Below are 19243 nucleotides of genomic sequence, written 5' to 3'. Positions count from 1 at the left end.
CTTTTCCCAACTTTCAACTGAATATGGGTTGAAAATGATTTGCAAATAATTGTATTTTGTTTATATTTACATCTAACACAATTTCCCAACTCATATGGAAACGGGGTTTGTAGAATGGTATGGCATCAGAGTGTTGGTATTCAACCTCATCCTGCATCACCCCGATTCACCGAAGACCCACGCTTGGATCCTGTTCGTGAATTTCAACTCTGCATTTAACACTATCGTTCCAAATATCTTCCACTGTAAACTCACGCAGCTCACAATAACGGCCTCCACTTGTCAGTGCATACCCAACTTTTTAACGACCAGGAGGAAGCAGGTAAGGCTGAGAAGCATCACATTCAGCACCCGGACAAAGGGGTGTGTTCTCTCCCCAATGCTTTTCTCCCTCTACACCAATGACTGCACCTGAGGGGATCCCTTCTGTGAAACTCTTGCAGTTCACAGATGACACCATTGCCACCGACATCAAACAGAACCGCGACGAGTCTGCCTACAGACGGGAGGTGGAACAGCTGGCTCTTTGGGGCAGTCGGAAACATCTGGTGCTGAACCTGCTCAAGACTATGGAGATGACAGTGAACTTCAAGAGAATTTCACCATCATTACCCTTACCCTTTACCATTCTAAATAGCCCATTGTGTGTGGACTATTTCAGGTTCCTTGGGTCCGCAATCTCACAGGACTTGCAGTGGACCTCACACAGAGACACAATCCAAAAAAAGGCCCAGCATGATATACTTCCTGCGTCAGCTCAAGAAGTTCAACCTGGTGATCATGTTCTAAACCTCCATCACTGTCTAACTTAGATATACAACCAAGCTGGATAGACACAGACTTCAAAAGACATTTAGAAAATCAGATACATCTGTGCAGCAGAAATGGGAATCTACATCAACAAGATGATTTCCCTGAGTGGCTGTTTGTTAATAACTGTTTGTTGGGGGTTGGAGAGGCCATCTAGTTGAATTGGCAGCTACGTTTCCATCAGCCAAGGGCAGCTGTGCCTACGGAGCATACTGTATGTAGCTTACCACTACCAGGGTAAGATTGTGAAATTAATGAATGATGGGTTTCAGTCTGAAGTGTTTTAGGTCTCTGGAAAAAAGGGCTTGGCATATATATTCAATCCAGTAATATCATTATTGTTATTAAAGGCCTACTGAAACCCACTGCTACCCACCACGCAGTCTGATAGTTTATATATCAATGATGAAATATTAACATTGCAACACATTCCAATACGGCCTTTTTAGTTTACTAAATTATAATTTAAAATTTCCCGGGAGTTTTGTCTTCGAAACGTCGTGTAATGATGACGTGTACGCAAGACGTCACAGGGTTTCAGGAAGTATGAGCACACGCACACACACAGCTAAAAGTCGTCTGCTTTAACGGCTTAATTACACAGTATTTTGGAGATCTGTGGTGCTGAATCTTTTGCAATTTGTTCAATTAATATTGGAGAAGTCACAGTAGAAAGATGGAGTTGGGAAGCTTTAGCCTTTAGCCACACAAACACACGGTGATTACTTGTTTGAAATTCCCGGAGGTGAAAATTTACTATGGATCACAGCGCGGTCAAGCAGACCAAATGTCAACCAGCAGGTTTCGGTGAGAAAATTGTGGTTAAAAAGTCGCTTCTTACCGGATATCAGCGGAGCTTCCGTCCTGCTACAGCTTCGTGACTCCCTCAGAGACACTGCGCGTCAACACCCGGCCGTGGACACACTTCTCCGACTATCAGGTAATATTAAACTCACTAAAACACTAGCAAAACAATAGAAAGATAAGGGATTTCCCAGAATCATCCCAGTAAATGACATCGGAATCCTTCCCAATGCAATGGCGTTTTTTTTTTAAACTCTTTTTTTTTTTTTTTTTTTAGTCCGTTGCTATCAATATCCTCAATCACGAATCTTTCATCCTCACTCAAATTAATTGGGAAATTGTCGTTTTCTTGGTCTGAATAGCACTATTTGTTGCAGGCTCCCATTAAAATCAATGTGAATATGTGAGGAGCCATCAACATGGGATGTCATCGTCTGCGACTTCCGGTAGAGGCAGGGCTTTTCTCTTAGCACCGACAGTTGCGAACTTTATCGTGGATGTTCTCTACTAAATCCTTTCAGCAAAAATATGGCAATATCGCGAAATGATCAAGTATGACACATAGAATCGACCTGCTATCCCCGTTTGAATAAGAAAATCGCATTTCAGTAGGCCTTTAAATAGTGTTAAAATTGTTACACAGTTTTGAAATAACCTTTAATGGAAAAAGATAAGGTCACTGTCACAAACGAACTACACCTAAATGTTTTGTGTTCGTCAGTTAGGGACTAAATTAATTAAAGTCCAGCGGAGAACTGTGTAAATTTAAAGTGTTTGGGTTCTTATGGGTTAAACTAGCCAAGTATTTTTCTGCATAACACACTTTACAATTCATGTCGGTCAAATGGAATACCGTATTTTTCGGAATATAAGGCGCACTTAAAATCCTTTCATTTTCTCAAAAATCAACAGTGCGCCTTATAACTCGGTGCTCCTATTGTACGGAATAACTCTGGTTGTGCCTACGGACCTCGAAGCAATTTTATTTGGTACATGGTGTAATGATAAGTGTGACCAGTAGATAGTAGTCACACATAAGAGATATGTATAGACTGCAATGCCAGTAACCAATACCAAAACTTTCAATTTTCCATTGAAAATAAAGAACATTACACACTGCAGTCAAAAATCTGTCCACATTTTTTAGTATGACTTTGAAGCCACACCGCTTGATGGATTGTCGGCACATTACGGCTACCATAGTCAGAGATACAACTATTACTATGGTGTGTGTATAAAGACCGCAAAATAGTACCAATTAGCAGACATATTATCTGGTGTTTTTTTTCACAATACTATGCAAAAACAACTTTTTTTTTTTTACCTTCCGGTATCTGCTGATATGTATTTGAAATCTGCATAAGCCCTGAAAATTTGTGCATGTCCGCCACTGTAGTCCATTGCGATGCCTTAGTCGATAAGCTTCTTCTTTTTCTCTATCTTCTCGTTATGGGGCATTCACCCTCTGCTGTTGCCATTTCTAATGTATTGTAGCGTAATTTTTTATTTTATATGGAATTGCTAAAAACTACGAGTGTAGTGAGTTTACACTATTCACCCATGGAAATTTAGTTAGTAGAGAGTTCCGGTCGGATGGTTTTTCACGGGACACATTTTCGGCGTTGTTGTTGCACTAGTGAGCCACGGATGAGAAGAGGCTGCTCCGTTATTAATTTAAGTAAAGTCTGAATGTCATTAAAACAGTTAGCTCCATCTTTTGACACTTCTTCCACTTCCATCCTTGCACGCTACACCGCTACAACAAAGATGACGGTGAAGATCTATGCAACATTTTCACCAAAGAACTACCAATACATGTTATGTAGACCACAAGGAAGTGTTTTACACTCAGAAAAAAAAATATATAATATGACCCGTTTAATGTGCCTTATAATTAATACGCCTTTTGTATGATCGGCAGTGTGCCTTATAATCCGGTGCGCTCTATGGTCCGGAAAATCTGGTATTTATCTCTGATAAAACGGCAAACGACACTATTTAAAAAAATGCCTTATTGTTAGAATCTGATACAAAAAAAGCAGCACTTATTCTATCTGTGGAAGAAAGGCAGTAAAAATCAATGCTCGTTCAGAGATAAAAGTATTGTCTTTAAAAATGTCTAATCTGTGTGCTCTACAGCCATTTACTCCATCACCGTTGAAATCCCCACAGTACAGCGTATCCTTGTTCCTGCACAGCTCCGTGTTCAGACCTGTCAAGACTGATAAAAAAACATGTTCATCATCTCCATTTGAGAAATATCGCTGAAGGAATAGCCATAAAGATGTGCTTCTCGATCTTCACTTCTGGAGTTTTTTCCTTCATTGAACTGTAATCACAGTGGGGTTCAAATTTATGAATCATTTATTAGGAAGCTAATGCATGGCACTCGAGGAGAGAGTGCTCACTTTGGTGGTAATTACTCCGGCAAGAGATAAAGCATTGTTTCACATGGGAAACCTCTTTTTGTCTTTTGGCCCGACTATGTTCAATGATAAATATATTTAAAGTTTTTGTGCACAGAATGCTTTTACGGTTAGAGTGGGTAATAAAAATAGCAACCTTTGAGAGAGACCTTGAAATGGAGTTTAGAGTTGTGAATAATATTTAAGAACCACAATCCAGTTTCATATACATTTTATGGTATGTCTTATAAATATTCTAAAGTGCAGCTCCAACTAGGTGGGGGCAAGGAACATATTTGAAGTAGCAATACGCCAAAATATGTTATTGTTCAGTAGAAATCCAAAACAGAGACTCATACAAAAATCTGTTGATACCTCAACTAACAAGTGCCGGCTCAATGTTCCCGATTCCATCTGCAGGTGGATTACTGACTTCCTGACAGACTTTAACATTGAGTGTACTACGAGTGCACTGCAAAAAGTCAGTGTTCAAAAACAAGAAAAAAAAAAAAATTAGGTGTATTTTATTTGAACTAAACAAAATTATCTGCCAATAGAACAAGAACATTTGTCAAGACTTTCCAAAACAAGTAAAATTAAAACTCTTTCAACAACTTTTAATCAGAAGGGTTCAATCTCTCTCCAGTGCTTATTTGAAGCCGACACGACAAACACGCTCAGAGGAGATAATGTTTGAAAAAAGGTGACTGTTTTTACACAACTTTTGTTTTGAAGGGGAAATTGCAAACTTCCTGTTGATTTTTGCTGGGGGTAATCAGTGTATGAAATATAGATCTAAGTGAGACCTACATAGAGGTTTTTGTTTCATGTGTCTACGACATTCCTACTGCGAGTTAGAGGCAGTTTTGTCTGTGTTTTCTTCCTAGGGGGCGCTAGAGCGCAATGTTGAGTTTTGGGGTTTGGTTTTTTGATTAGATCACAATTTTCGCCAGTTCTGATGTGTTTGTCCAATTCGGTGAGTTTTGAAGCATGTTAAGGGGGTCAAATTACAGCTCAAAGAGGCGGCGGTATAATAATAATAAAAAATAATGATAAAACGCAAGAAATTCAATAGGGTCCTCTGTCCCAAAGGGGACATCAGTCCCTAATTAGCTAACCTCAATGAACCCAAACATACATTAAAATAGGTATATTCTCACTAATAACAAATGCACTTTTCTTGGTAGAAAAATATATATGAGACCTTTTTGCTCAATATGTTGAAAAAAATTATTAAATCAAGTAAATGTTAGTGCCATTATCTTGACATAATGATATGTGCTCAGCATTACATTTCTTGAAACCAGCAAATGTATGCTAAAAACTAATTTATTGTTCTTAATGGAACGGCAACAAGGCAACCGCTTGTTACTCTCGGGGTCTCTGAGCCGCTCAGGCAAATCATATGGTCTAAAAATGCATTTTTCCATCGAGAACATGACATCATCGCGCCAAGTGTGTGCTCTTTCAGTCAATTAGTGTGCATATATAGAACCAGGCCCCCGGCCAAATTTTTTTCTATTGTCATTTTGAAGAATTTATCTAGATGTGCATGAACTCTCTCTGTTCAAAATTGTTTGAAATGTCACATGTTAAATGTTTAAATAGTCAGTTTACTGTACTGTGCCAACTGTACTACTATATGACTATGTGTTGTCTATTGTTTCATTGAAATTAAAACAGCAAAGTCCATTTGGCCGTGATCTAATTTTAATTATGAGACACAATTGTGTCAAAGTCATGATTTTTTTTTTAAGCACCAAACTACCAGTTCAGAGTACCCACCCTTTTTGGGTACACTCGAGGGAGTACTGGAAAGTGCTCCCCCGGGTGATTCCCTTGTCCTACTGGGGGACTTCAACGCTCATGTTGGCAACGACAGTGAAACCTGGAGAGGCGTGATTGTGAAGAATGGCCCCCCGGATCTGAACCCGAGTGGTGTTTTGTTATTGGACTTTTGTGCCGGTCTCAGTTTGTCCATAACAAACACCATGTTCAAACATAAGGGTGTCCATATGTGCACTTGGCACCAGGACACCCTAGGCCGCAGTTCCATGATCGACTTTGTAGTTGTGTCATCGGATTTGCGGCCTTATGTTTTGGACACTCGGGTGAGTTGGCTGCGATGGTGGGGGAGGATGCCGGACCGACCTGGCAGGCCCAAACGCATTGTGAGGGTCTGCTGGGAACGTCTGGCAGAGTCTCCTGTCAGAGAAAGTTTCAATTCCCACCTCCGGAAGAACTTCGAACATGTCACGAGGAAGGTGCTAGACATTGAGTCCAAGTGGACCTCTATTGTCGAGGCGGCTGATCGGAGCTGTGGCCGCAAGGTAGTTGGTGCCTGTCGGGGCGGCAATCCTAAAACCCCTTGGTGGACACCAGCGGTGAGGGATGCCGTCAAGCTGAAGAAGGAGTCCTATCGGGTCCTTTTGGCTCATACGACTCCGGAGGCAGTGGACAGGTACCGACAGGCCAAGCGGTGTGCGGCTTCAGCGGTCGCTGAGGCAAAAACTCGGACAAGGGAGGAGTTTGGGGAAGCCATGGAAAACGACTTCCGGACGGCTTCGAAGCAATTCTGGACCACCGTCCGCCGCCTCAGGAAGGGGAAGCAGTGCACTATCAACACCGTGTATGGTGCGGATGGTGTTCTGCTGACCTCAACTGCGGATATTGTGGATAGGTGGAAGGAATACTTCGAAGACCTCCTCAATCCCACCAACACGTCTTCCTATGAGGAAGCAGTGCCTGGGGAATCTGTGGTGGACTCTCCTATTTCTGGGGCTGAGGTTGCTGAGGTAGTTAAAAAGCTCCTCGGTGGCAAGGCCCCGGGGGTGGACGGGACCCGCCCGGAGTTCCTTAAGGCTCTGGATGCTGTGGGGCTGTCTTGGTTGACAAGACTCTGCAGCATCGCGTGGACATCAGGGGCGGTACCTCTGGATTGGCAGACCGGGGTGGTGGTTCCTCTCTTTAAGAAGGGGGAATGGAGGGTGTGTTCCAACTATCGTGGGATCACACTCCTCAGCCTTTCCGGTAAGGTTTATTCAGGTGTACTGGAGAGGAGGCTACGCCAGATAGTCGAACCTCGGATTTAGGAGGAACAGTGTGGTTTTCGTCCTGGTCGTGGAACTGTGGACCAGCTCTATACTCTCGGCAGGGTTCTTGAGGGTGCATGGGAGTTTGCCCAACCAGTCTACATGTACTTTGTGGACTTGGAGAAGGCATTCGACCGTGTCCCTCGGGAAGTCCTGTGGGGAGTGCTCAGAGAGTATGGGGTATCGGACTGTCTTATTGTGGCGGTCCGCTCCCTGTACGATCAGTGCCAGAGCTTGGTCCGCATTGCCGGCAGTAAGTCGAACACATTTCCAGTGAGGGTTGGACTCCGCCAAGGCTGTCCTTTGTCACCGATTCTGTTCATAACTTTTATGGACAGAATTTCTAGGCGCAGTCAAGGCGTTGAGGGGTTCCGGTTTGGTGGCCGCAGGATTAGGTCTCTGCTCTTTGCAGATGATGTGGTCCTGATGGCTTCATCTGACCGGGATCTTCAGCTCTCACTGGATCGGTTTGCAGCCGAGTGTGAAGCGACCGGAATGAGAATCAGCACCTCCAAGTCGGAGTCTATGGTTCTCGCCCGGAAAAGGGTGGAGTGCCATCTCCGCCCTGGGGAGGAGACCCTGCCCCAAGTGGAGGAGTTCAAGTACCTAGGAGTCTTGTTCACGAGTGAGGGAAGAGTGGATCATGAGATCGACAGGCGGATCGGTGCGGCGTCTTCAGTAATGCGGACGTTGTACCGATCCGTTGTGGTGAAGAAAGAGCTGAGCCGGAAGGCAAAGCTCTCAATTTACCGGTCAATTTACGTTCCCATCCTCACCTATGGTCATGAGCTTTGGGTTAAGCTCACGGGTAAGATCACGGGTACAAGCGGCCGAAATGAGTTTCCTCCGCCGTGTGGCGGGGCTCTCCCTTAGAGATAGGGTGAGAAGCTCTGCCATCCGGGAGGAACTCAAAGTAAAGCCGCTGCTCCTCCACATCGAGAGGAGCCAGATGAGGTGGTTCGGGCATCTGGTCAGGATGCCACCCGAACGCCTCCCTAGGGAGGTGTTTAGGGCACGTCCAACCGGTAGGAGGCCACGGGGAAGACCCAGGACACGTTGGGAAGACTATGTCTCCCGGCTGGCCTGGGAACGCCTCGGAATCCCCCGGAAAGAGCTAGACGAAGTGGCTGGGGAAAGGGAAGTCTGGGTTTCCCTGCTTAGGCTGTTGCCCCCGCGACCCGACCTCGGATAAGCGGAAGAAGATGGATGGATGGATTTTTTTTTTTCACGCATGAAATAACAAATTATTACTTTAAAAAAGTAGTTTTATACTTTTGAGTGTTTAAGACACAGCTTTGCAGCAGTTAATATTCTCGTTTCAAGCATGTTTTACTCAATATGGGTCATAAAATCTCAGCTGTAATATCTTGCTGAGATCATTTAGGACCAAAACCCTTAAAGGCCTACTGAAACCCACTACTACCGACCATGCAGTCTGATAGTTTATATATCAATGATGAAATATTAACATTGCAACACATGGCAATACGGCCGGTTTAGTTTACTAAATTACAATTTTAAATTTCCAGCGGAGTTTCTTGTTGAAAACGTCGCGGAATAATGACGCGTATGATGACGCGTGTGCGTGACGTCTCGGGTTGGAGGGGACATATTAGCGCAGCACCGCTTGCGGCTAAAAGTAATCTCTATTCATCGCGCAATTAAACAGTATTCTGGGCATTTGTGTTGCTGAATCTTTTGCAATTTGTTCAATTAACAATGGAGAAGTCAAAGTAGAAAGATGGAGGTGGGAAGCTTTAGCCTTTAGCCACACAAACACACGGTGTTTCCTTGTTCCAAATTCCCGGAGATGAAGCTTTACTATGGATCAGAGCGGTCAAGCGAACATGGATCCCGACCACTTGTCACCTGGCAGGTTCCGGTGAGAAAATCGTGGTAAAACTCGCCTCTTACCGAAGATCTGTGGAGCTTGCACCATCCATGCTGCTGCCGTGACTTCCCTCAGACACTGGCGTCAACACACCCGTGGACACACCCCTCCGACTATCAGGTACTATTTAACTCACTAAAACACTAGCGACACAATAGAAAGATCAGGGATTTCCCAGAATTATCTTAGTAAATGTGTCTAAAAACATCTGAATCGCTCCCAATGCAATCGCCTTTTTTATTTTTTTAACTTCCATCCATCCATCCATTTTCTACTGCTTATTCCCTTTCGGGGTCGCGGGGGGTGCTGGCGCCTATCTCAGCTACAATCGGGCGGAAGGCGGGGTACACCCTGGACAAGTCGCCACCTCATCGCAGGGCCAACACATATAGACAGACAACATTCACACTCACATTCACACACTAGGGCCAATTTAGTGTTGTCAATCAACCTATCCCCAGGTGCATGTCTTTGGAAGTGGGAGGAAGCCGGAGTACCCGGAGGAAACCCACGCATTCACGGGGAGAGCATGCAAACTCCACACAGAAAGATCCTGAGCCTGGATTTGAACCCAGGACTGCAGGACCTTCGTATTGTGAGGCAGACGCACTAACCCCTCTGATAAAGTTTTTTAACTTTATTTTATTTTTTTTTTTTTCTAGTCTTTTGCCATCAATATCCTCAGCCACAAGTCTTTCATCCTTGCTCAAATTAATGAGGAAATTGTCGTTTTCTTGGTCCGAATAGCTCTTGCTGTTGGAGGCCCCCATTATAAACAATGTGAGGATGTGAGGAGCCCTTACACCGGTGACGTCATCGTCTGCTACTTCCAGTAAAGGCAAGGCTTTTTTATTAGCGACCAAAAGTTGCAAACTTTATCGTCAATGTTCTGTACTAAATCCTTTGAGCAAAAATATGGAAATATCGTGAAATGATCAAGTATGACACATAGAATGGACCTGCTATCCCCGTTGAAATAAGAAAATCTCATTTCAGTAGACAAGTAAAACACTAACATAAAATGTACTTAGTGAGAAGAAATATCTTATCAGACAGAAAATAAGCAAATATCACCCTTATTTGAGATATTTAATCTTACTTAGATTTCAGTTTTTTCAGTGTGGGTGTGTTGCATGTACTGTATCGACTAAGACTGCGTGTGTAATTGATTAATTAGGTTTTTGCCTGTGGAAATGGAAACACTCATTTCCCTCCACATTCATGTTATCATGTGGACAATGTTGTTGAACTAGCACCGGGGTCAGCAACCCGTGGCTTTAGAGCCACATGCGGCTCTTGGGTGGCGCCCTGGTGGCTCCATGGGGGAAAAATATATTTTTTGGTTTATGTAGTACAACCACGACACAAACCTTCCTAATTGTTAGAAAGCCCACCGTTTAATATGTTTGTGTTTATGCTTCACTGATGAGAGTATTTGGCAAGCGCTGTTTTGTCCTACTAATTTCAGCGGCCCTTGAACTCATCGTTGTGTGGACTGTGATTCAACAGTTTGTTTACATGTATAACTTTCTCCGACACTGCCACAGAAAGATGTGCTTTATGTCACTCCGTCTTTGTCTCGTTTTGTCCACCAAATGTTTTATACTGTGGGTGAATGCACAAAGGTGAGATTTGTTCATATTATTGACTTGTTATGGAGTAATAATCTGTCATATTTGGTCACTGCAGGACTGCAATTTAATCGATGTTAACATGCCATTTAGGCTAGCTGTATGTACATATTGCATCATTATGCCTTGTTTGTAGGTATATATGAGCTCATTTAATTTTGTTTACTTATGGTAATTTATATGTGCATGTCTCATGACACATTATCCGTATGTAACATTGGCTGCATTTCTGATTGTTGTTTGTGTGCCATGTTGTTCCAGACCATAGCAAACTTTAGCCAGCTTGCAAAGGTTGTAATAAATCCATTAGAAAAAGACAGCCTGCCGTTTCCTTTAACTTGGACACACACGTGTAAATTTGGCCATTCTAAGACAGTAATTTCCAGGCGTAATTTCACCTTCTAAAAAGTTTTTCTTATGTTTTCCAATGTTGTAAAAATGTGTAGAATAAATATTACATTTCAACATTTCTATCAACAAAGATTTGCGTCAGTCTGCGACCTATAGTCATTATAGTAGGCTAATATAGCAAATTATCCACTTACATCATGTGTTGCCATTATTTGAACACTTATACAAGTATTTTATTTCTTGCGGCTCCAGGCAGATTCATTTTGTGTATTTTTGGTCCAATATGGCTCTTTTAACATTTTTGGTTGCCGACACCTAAACTAGCAGAACACATCTATAATTTGTAAAACATTTTCTGTAATACAGAATCACAATCTAAAAAGGGAGGCAGTGGACCATCACAACAGCAGCGGATCACCCAAATGCAAGAGAATGCATTTTGTAAGACATTTTTTAGGAGATATATTATAATAATACATTTCCTAAATGAAAAAACAAACTTAATTCATCCAGCAGCCTTAAGTCATCCAGCAGCTTTAAAATTATAAAATTGTATTGCTGAATAGACTAACGTCTAATATTCTTTATTTCTGACAGTCCAAATATGTTGACACACACACAGGACAGAGGATTCTCTGTCCATTGTCTGTCTAAGCAGTGCAATCACCTCCTTTTTCCACAGCCTAGTGTGTAATTGTGTCAGTTTGCACATACTTTTCGGACGTGCTAGATAAAAACACAAAATAGCACTTACAGGGAAGTATCAGCCTTGATAGGTCACAAAGTGCGTACGAATATCTGCATCGTCTCGTCCCAGTCTTATGGGCATTCAGAGGATCAGCATATATTCTGCATATTCACAAAGACAGACACGCTAAACGGATTGCGCTCCTTATTCTGCTCTTTTAAGAAATTAAATCTTCTGAGCACAAGTTTAGTGGATCAGCTTTGTGTGTGCCAATAAGTTTGCACATATTTTAGTACACACAAACCTTTAGTAAATCAGGCTCCATTTCTGTTAGCACCGATCCTCACAACTTAGACTTAAAAGAACTTTAATAATCCACAATGGAAATTGTTCCACACAGTAGCTGAGTTACAAAGGATGGAAAGAATAAAGATGGAAAGGATAATGTACACAAGGGCACAAAAAGAGGGAAAAAACAAAAGGTATAAAGCATACTAAAAATGTACCAAAGTAGCAATATAAAATATATGAAATATTTACATATCATATATGCAGTATATATTTAATATACTGATACACCATATTGTATTATTATATAATATATACTATATATAACAAATTCCAGTTAATAATTAAAAAATTAATTAAACAATATTACAATATATGTAACAGCTGCAGCAAAAAAAAAAAAAAGTTAAAAAACGACTGTGTGCTTACCCTTTACTCTTCTACCTGTACACGAATTAGTGCACCCTACAGCCAGGGCCATCTACGGAGGGGAATGGTGATGACAATCCTAGGGGTCCACAGTCCGCTAGGGCCCACACATAGCCCCCAGTAGTCTAAATGACAAAATGATTATGCATATCAATCAATCAATGTTTACTTATATAGCCCTAAATCACTAGTGTCTCAAAGGGCTGCACAAACCACCACGACATCCTCGGTAGGCCCACATAAGGGCAAGGAAAACTCACACCCAGTGGGACATCGGTGACAATGATGACTATGAGAACCTTAGAGAGGAGGAAAGCAATGGATGTCGAGCGGGTCTAACATGATACTGTGAAAGTTCAATCCACAATGGATCCAACACAGTCGCGAGAGTCCAGTCCAAAGCGGGTCCAACTCAGCAGCGAGAGTCCCGTTCACAGCGGAGCCAGCAGGAAACCATCCCAAGCGGAGGCGGCTCAGCAGCGCAGAGATGTCGAGGCGGATCAGCAGCGCAGAGATGTCCCCAGCCGATACACAGGCAAGCAGTACATGGCCACCGGATCGGACCGGACCCCCTCCACAGGGGAGAGTGGGACACAGAAGAAAAAGAAAAGAAACAGCAGATCAACTGGTCTAAAAAGGGAGTCTATTTAAAGGCTACAGTATACAAATGAGTTTTAAGGTGAGACTTAAATGCTTCTACTGAGGTGGCATCTCAAACTGTTACCGGGAGGGCATTCCAGAGTACTGGAGCCCGAACGGAAAACGCTCTATAGCCCGCAGACTTTTTTTGGGCTTTGGGAATCACTAACAAGCCGGAGTCCTTTGAAAGCAGATTTCTTGCCGGGACATATGGTACAATACAATCGGCAAGATAGGATGGAGCTAGACCGTGTAGTATTTTATACGTAAGTAGTAAAACCTTAAAGTCACATCTTAAGTGCACAGGAAGCCAGTGCAGGTGAGCCAGTACAGGCGTAATGTGATCAAACTTTCTTGTTCTTGTCAAAAGTCTAGCAGCCGCATTTTGTACCAACTGTAATCTTTTAATGCTAGACATGGGGAGACCCGAAAATAATACGTTACAGTAGTCGAGGCGAGACGTAACAAACGCATGGATAATGATCTCAGCGTCTTTAGTGGACAGGATGGAGCGAATTTTAGCGATATTACGGAGATGAAAGAAGGCCGTTTTAGTAACGCTTTGAATGTGTGCCTCAAAGGAGAGAGTTGGGTCGAAGATAATACCCAGATTCTTTACCGTGTCGCCTTGTTTAATTGTTTGGTTGTCAAATGTTAGAGTTGTATTATTAAATAGAGTTCGGTGTCTAGCAGGACCGATAATCAGCATTTCCGTTTTTTTGGCGTTGAGTTGCAAAAAGTTAGCGGACATCCATTGTTTAATTTCATTAAGACACGCCTCCAGCTGACTACAATCCGGCGTGTTGGTCAGCTTTAGGGGCATGTAGAGTTGGGTGTCATCAGCATAACAGTGAAAGCTAACACCGTATTTGCGTATGATGTCACCTAGCGGCAGCATGTAGATGCTGAAGAGTGCAGGGCCAAGGACCGAACCCTGGGGAACTCCACACGTTACCTTAACGTAGTCCGAGGTCACATTGTTATGGGAGACGCACTGCATCCTATCAGTAAGATAAGAGTTAAACCAAGACAGGGCTAAGTCTGACATACCAATTCGTGTTTTGATACGTTCTAATAAAATATTATGATCGACGGTATCGAAAGCAGCGCTAAGATCGAGGAGCAGCAACATAGATGACGCATCAGAATCCATCGTTAGCAATAGATCATTAGTCATTTTTGCGAGGGCTGTATCCGTCGAGTGATTTGCCCTGAAACCGGATTGAAAGGTTTCACATAGATTGTTAGACGCTAAGTGTTCATTTAACTGCTCCGCAACAATTTTTCCGAGGATTTTTGAAATAAAGGGAAGGTGAGACACCGGTCGGTAGTTTACCATGAGGTCAGGATCGAGGTTAGGTCTTTTAAGAAGAGGATGAATAACCGCTTTTTTGAATGCTAGGGGAACAGTGCCCGAGGAAAGTGATAAGTTTATAATATTTAGCACTGATGGACCTAATAATACAAAGAGCTCCTTGATCAGTTTCCCAGGAAGAGGGTCAAGTAAACATGTTGTTTGTTTTATTCCATTTACACGTTGTAACAATTCCTCTAATGTTATTTCCTCAAAACGAGAGAAACTATTTTGGAGGGCAGTATCCGCCGTATATACCATCGTGTCAGTGTTAATAGAACCCCGTTGTAGCTGGGACGCATTGTCTTTAATCTCCTTTCTAATGACTTCAATTTTCTTACTAAATAATTGCATAAAGTCATCAGCTGAGTGGGTGGAGCTACTGGAAGGAGTCCCTTGTTGGGTTAGTGATGCTACCGTACTAAACAAAAATTTAGGATCGTTTTTATTACGGTGGATGAGATTTGAGTAATAATTAGCTTTAGCTAAGGTAAGCATGCGTTTATAAGTTATTAAACCATCACTAAATGCTTGATGGTGCACCTCAAGTTTAGTCGTGCGCCATTTGCGTTCCAGCTTTCTGCATAATAATTTCTGAGCTCTAGTTTCTTCTGTAAACCACGGGGAGCGCTTTTTTGGAGCCTTTTTTAACTTTAGCGGTGCTATGTTATCAATGGTTTCGCGCAGGGCGTCGTTAAAGTTGTTAGTGAGGTCTATCGTATTACCGTTGCGATGCGTGGGTTCATTTATTATTTGTGTGAGACCACAGCTATCAATTATAGTCTGGAGCGCTACGCACGGTGGGTCCGATGGGGTATTCATATGGATATTAAAGTCCCCCATTATGATTATATTATCGGCGTGTGTCACTAGATCAGCAACGAACTCTGAGAATTCATTGATAAAGTCCGAACAGGGCCCTGGGGGGCGGTAGATAACAGCCAGGTGTAGAGGCAACAAATATATAGTCATAAAACTGACTTTTAATTAAAACAAAGACACTAGTCATACAATATTATAATTCAAATTATTTTGGCCCCTTCTTAAAAAATGGTTTGGTCCGCACCAATGTCCCCTCTGGTGCGGGCCTGTGCAATTGCGCACCACTCCCTCGTCGTCTGTGCACAAAATCTAATTCCAACTTAAACTCTAAACAAAATAAACATGCAAGAAATTATTTTGTACCATTTTTAACAAATGGTCCAAACGGATAAAATAATGACTATGTCAGCCGAAACGTTTTAAGGAGGTGGTCTCCATCATTCAACATTTTATTGAGCAAAACGGATTACAGTCAGCCGTAACTACACCAAAACAACATCAGCAACAAAACTACTATCCAACAAAACGGTTCACTTTCTGTCGTAATCAAACCAAATCAAACAAATTGAATATCGGAATGACAGCCAGTGATGCATTCACTGCCATAAAAACAGTGGGGCAACTCTTTCTACATTATGACACATCAAGTTGTACTCAATAATTGTATATACTGACTTATTACCTTTATTATTAATACTTACTGAGGAATTGATCAATGACCGTTGTCAGATGCTCATAATTACTAATCATGAACATCTGAAGAAGATCAGTTACGTTACTATGATGTGTTCAATGTGGTCATGTAAAATGTGTTATCAGTGGGATATTTAATAGCCTAAATACAAAAAGGTTAGATGTTCAAATATTTGTTGTTAATGTTGTGATTTGTTTTTATAGCAATATAAAATTAAAGACTGCATAATTGCTGGCAACACCAATGTGTGAAAAAGACTATTTAGAACTTTGACAGTTTATACTGATTTGTATGGTTTAAAAATATTTTTGGTCTTGGAAAGCAAAGATCTTAGCACCAAGAGATATGGTGCTAAGAAGCCTATTTCGATTTTTTCCAATAATAAGTTTCTCCATGAAAAATAACATTAGTTTTTTACAATGTATATAATGGAACAATACACCTTTATGCTCTGCCGCACCAGAATCAGCAGTGGCTGCTTCATCGGAGTTTGACCCCACAACAAACATTTACGCCCAGCAGTTCAATGATGCCTTTGATGGTGAGTGAGTAATGTAGGCATTGCTTGGCTGTTTTGGTTTATCTACCTGACCGCTATCACTATTGATTGTTTTGGAGACACTGATGTGTGCTTTGGAATGGCTAATCCCTTGAAAAGAATAATGTCTCCGAATTCTGAGTTCATGCTGTCTTCGATAGCTAAAGAATTTTACAAAAGTAAAAATCTTGAAAAGAAGGAACTAGCCTCAGATATTAATATATTCAATTTGTAATAATAATTTTAATTAGCTACCATATTTTTCGGAGTATAAGTCGCACCGGACGAAAATGCATAATAAAGAAGAAAAAAATATATATATCACTCGCACTGGAGTATAAATCGCATTTTTTGGGGAAATTTATTTGATAAAACCCATCACCAAGAATAGACATTTGAAAGGCAATTTAAAATAAGTAAAGAATGGTGAACAACAGGCTGAATAAGTGTACGTTATATGACGCATAAATAACCAACTGAGAAGGTGCCTGGTATGGTAAGAGTCAATCAAATAACTATAACATATAGAACATGCTATACGTTTACAAAACAATCTGTCACTCCTAATTGCTAAATCCGATGAAATCTTATACATCTAATCTCTTACGTGAATGAGCTAAAAAATATTATTTGATTTTTTTACAGTAATGGGTTAATAATTTCACACAAAGTCGCACCCCCGGCGAAACTATGAAAAAAACTGCGACTTATAGTCCGAAAATTACGATACATATCCTTTTGACAAAATTCCCCTCTTGATAGCGCAAGACTCGCCCCCACGGTCGTGAGCACTCTTTGACCTTGGACTTGTTTGACCTTAGACTCTTTGACTCAGTGGACTTGTCTGCTCTATTACTAGGGTTGTTAATGGTAAACCAATGCGACTGGATATCCGGTTCGAGCAGTGGCCGGTTCAGCTACGTCGGTTACCGTTACCTCAATCGATGAGATTTAGCTGTGAATCTTTAGGTCAATTGAGTGCTGAAACATGAATGGGCTATCGCGCCAAAGAAGAAACCCGTTGACGGTTATTGTCTTTAAAGGTACACTAGAGCTAAAGTTGTTCATGAAAAGAGTCACACGCTTGTTAGGTTACTTACGTAACTGGAGACGAGAATAGATGTATATACATGGACCCGATGTCGAGCAAACATACTTGCCAACCTTGAAACCTCCGAATTCGGGAGATGGAGGTGGGGGGCGGGGTTGAGGGGAGGGGTTTGGTGGTAGCGGGAGTGCTAGTGTTCCAGAAGAGTTAGTTGTGTTTATGTCGTGTAAAAGCCGCATAAATTATAATACCAGGTCGACACGCTGTTTGCGAGGAGGATAAGCGGACGTGACAACAGGTTGTAAAGGACGTTAAAGGCAGTGCCTTTAAGGCACGCCCCCAATATTGTTGGCCGCGTGAAAATCGGGAGAAATTCGGGAGAATGGATGCCCTGGGTGATTTTCGGGAGGGGCACTGAAATTCGGGAATCTCCCGGAAAAATCGGGGGGGGTTGGCAAGTATGCGCGCGAAACGAGCAATCTTTAAACCGACCCATTTGTCATGGGTTCCCGCCAAAAAATTACCCGCAATATACATAGTGTCAACACCGCGGACCATCTCCGTGCTGTGACCGTCCGTCAATTTTGTAACATCCCAAGTAATGGAGGCTCAGTCAGAATCCCAATTGTCCTACTCTCTTTTTTGGAACTATTCAAATTGTGATGCTCGGGTCGCATGACGGCGATTAGTGCCGTGTTCCCAAGATGCAGAAGATCGAGGAAGCAACATGTAGGTAAAAGTATTTTAATGTAGCTCAAAAATAAACAAATATGAGTGCCGTTGGGAAGGCTATGCAAAAACGCAACTAAAAGTGCGAAACAAAATGGAATGCTAGAGTATAGCAAAAACTCACGGCTGGCGAAGAGAGCGTCTACATGAAGAATATTCATTTCCGAAGAAAGCCCCTACAAAGAATGGTGGCTTACACTCAACTTAAATAGTCTTAATCACCGACAGAAAACAGGTGAGGGAAAAACTGCTTGAAGGCATGTGTAAAGTAGTTGTGAAAAAACACCAACACAACAGGAAGTGCCACCAAAATAAGAACGCAGAGCAGGAACAAACACAGAAGAACACCAACAAAACCCAACATAAAGGCACGGACTGGTGAAACCATCCATGACACAAATGACCCTTCAGCTCCACAAAACACGTCACTTCCTATCCTTGCCTCGGAAGTTCCACCTCCAGTCAAGCCATTGGCCAGAAACCACAGGCGTCAGTGACGACACTGACTTGACTTGAGTCGGGGAAAATAAATATATTTGTGTTTGCCTTTTTATTCTATAAAATATATTTTGTTTTAAAATTGTAAAAATACTGGAAGCATGTCACATTTATTAAACGCTTTTTTTTGTTTGTTTAAAGATCAATGTGCCTATGGGTGTTTTCATTCACCAGGTTATTGTTATCCTCATGGCATTCAACTTATTAAAAGCCTGCTTAAATGAGATTTTCTTATTTAAACGGGGATAGCAGGTCCATTCTATGTGTCATACTTGATCATTTTGAGATATTGCCATATTTTTGCTGAAAGGATTTAGTAGAGAACATCGACGATAAAGTGCTTTTTTTTTTTTTACATGCCTCAAAACAGCAGCTTGGAATTTGGGACATGCTCTCCCTGAGAGAGTGTGAGGAGGTTGAGGTGGGCGGGTTGAGGTGGGGGGGCTGGTGGCTAGCGGGGGGTGCATATTGTAGATTCCCGGAAGAGTTAGTGCTGCAAGGGCTTCTGGGTATTTGTTCTGTTGTGTTTATG

Source organism: Nerophis ophidion, linkage group LG05, assembly GCF_033978795.1.
Source record: "Nerophis ophidion isolate RoL-2023_Sa linkage group LG05, RoL_Noph_v1.0, whole genome shotgun sequence".
In the NCBI taxonomy this organism is placed as follows: domain Eukaryota; kingdom Metazoa; phylum Chordata; class Actinopteri; order Syngnathiformes; family Syngnathidae; genus Nerophis; species Nerophis ophidion.
The sequence above is the reverse complement of the archived record's forward strand: the minus strand, read 5'-3'. Positions refer to the sequence as shown.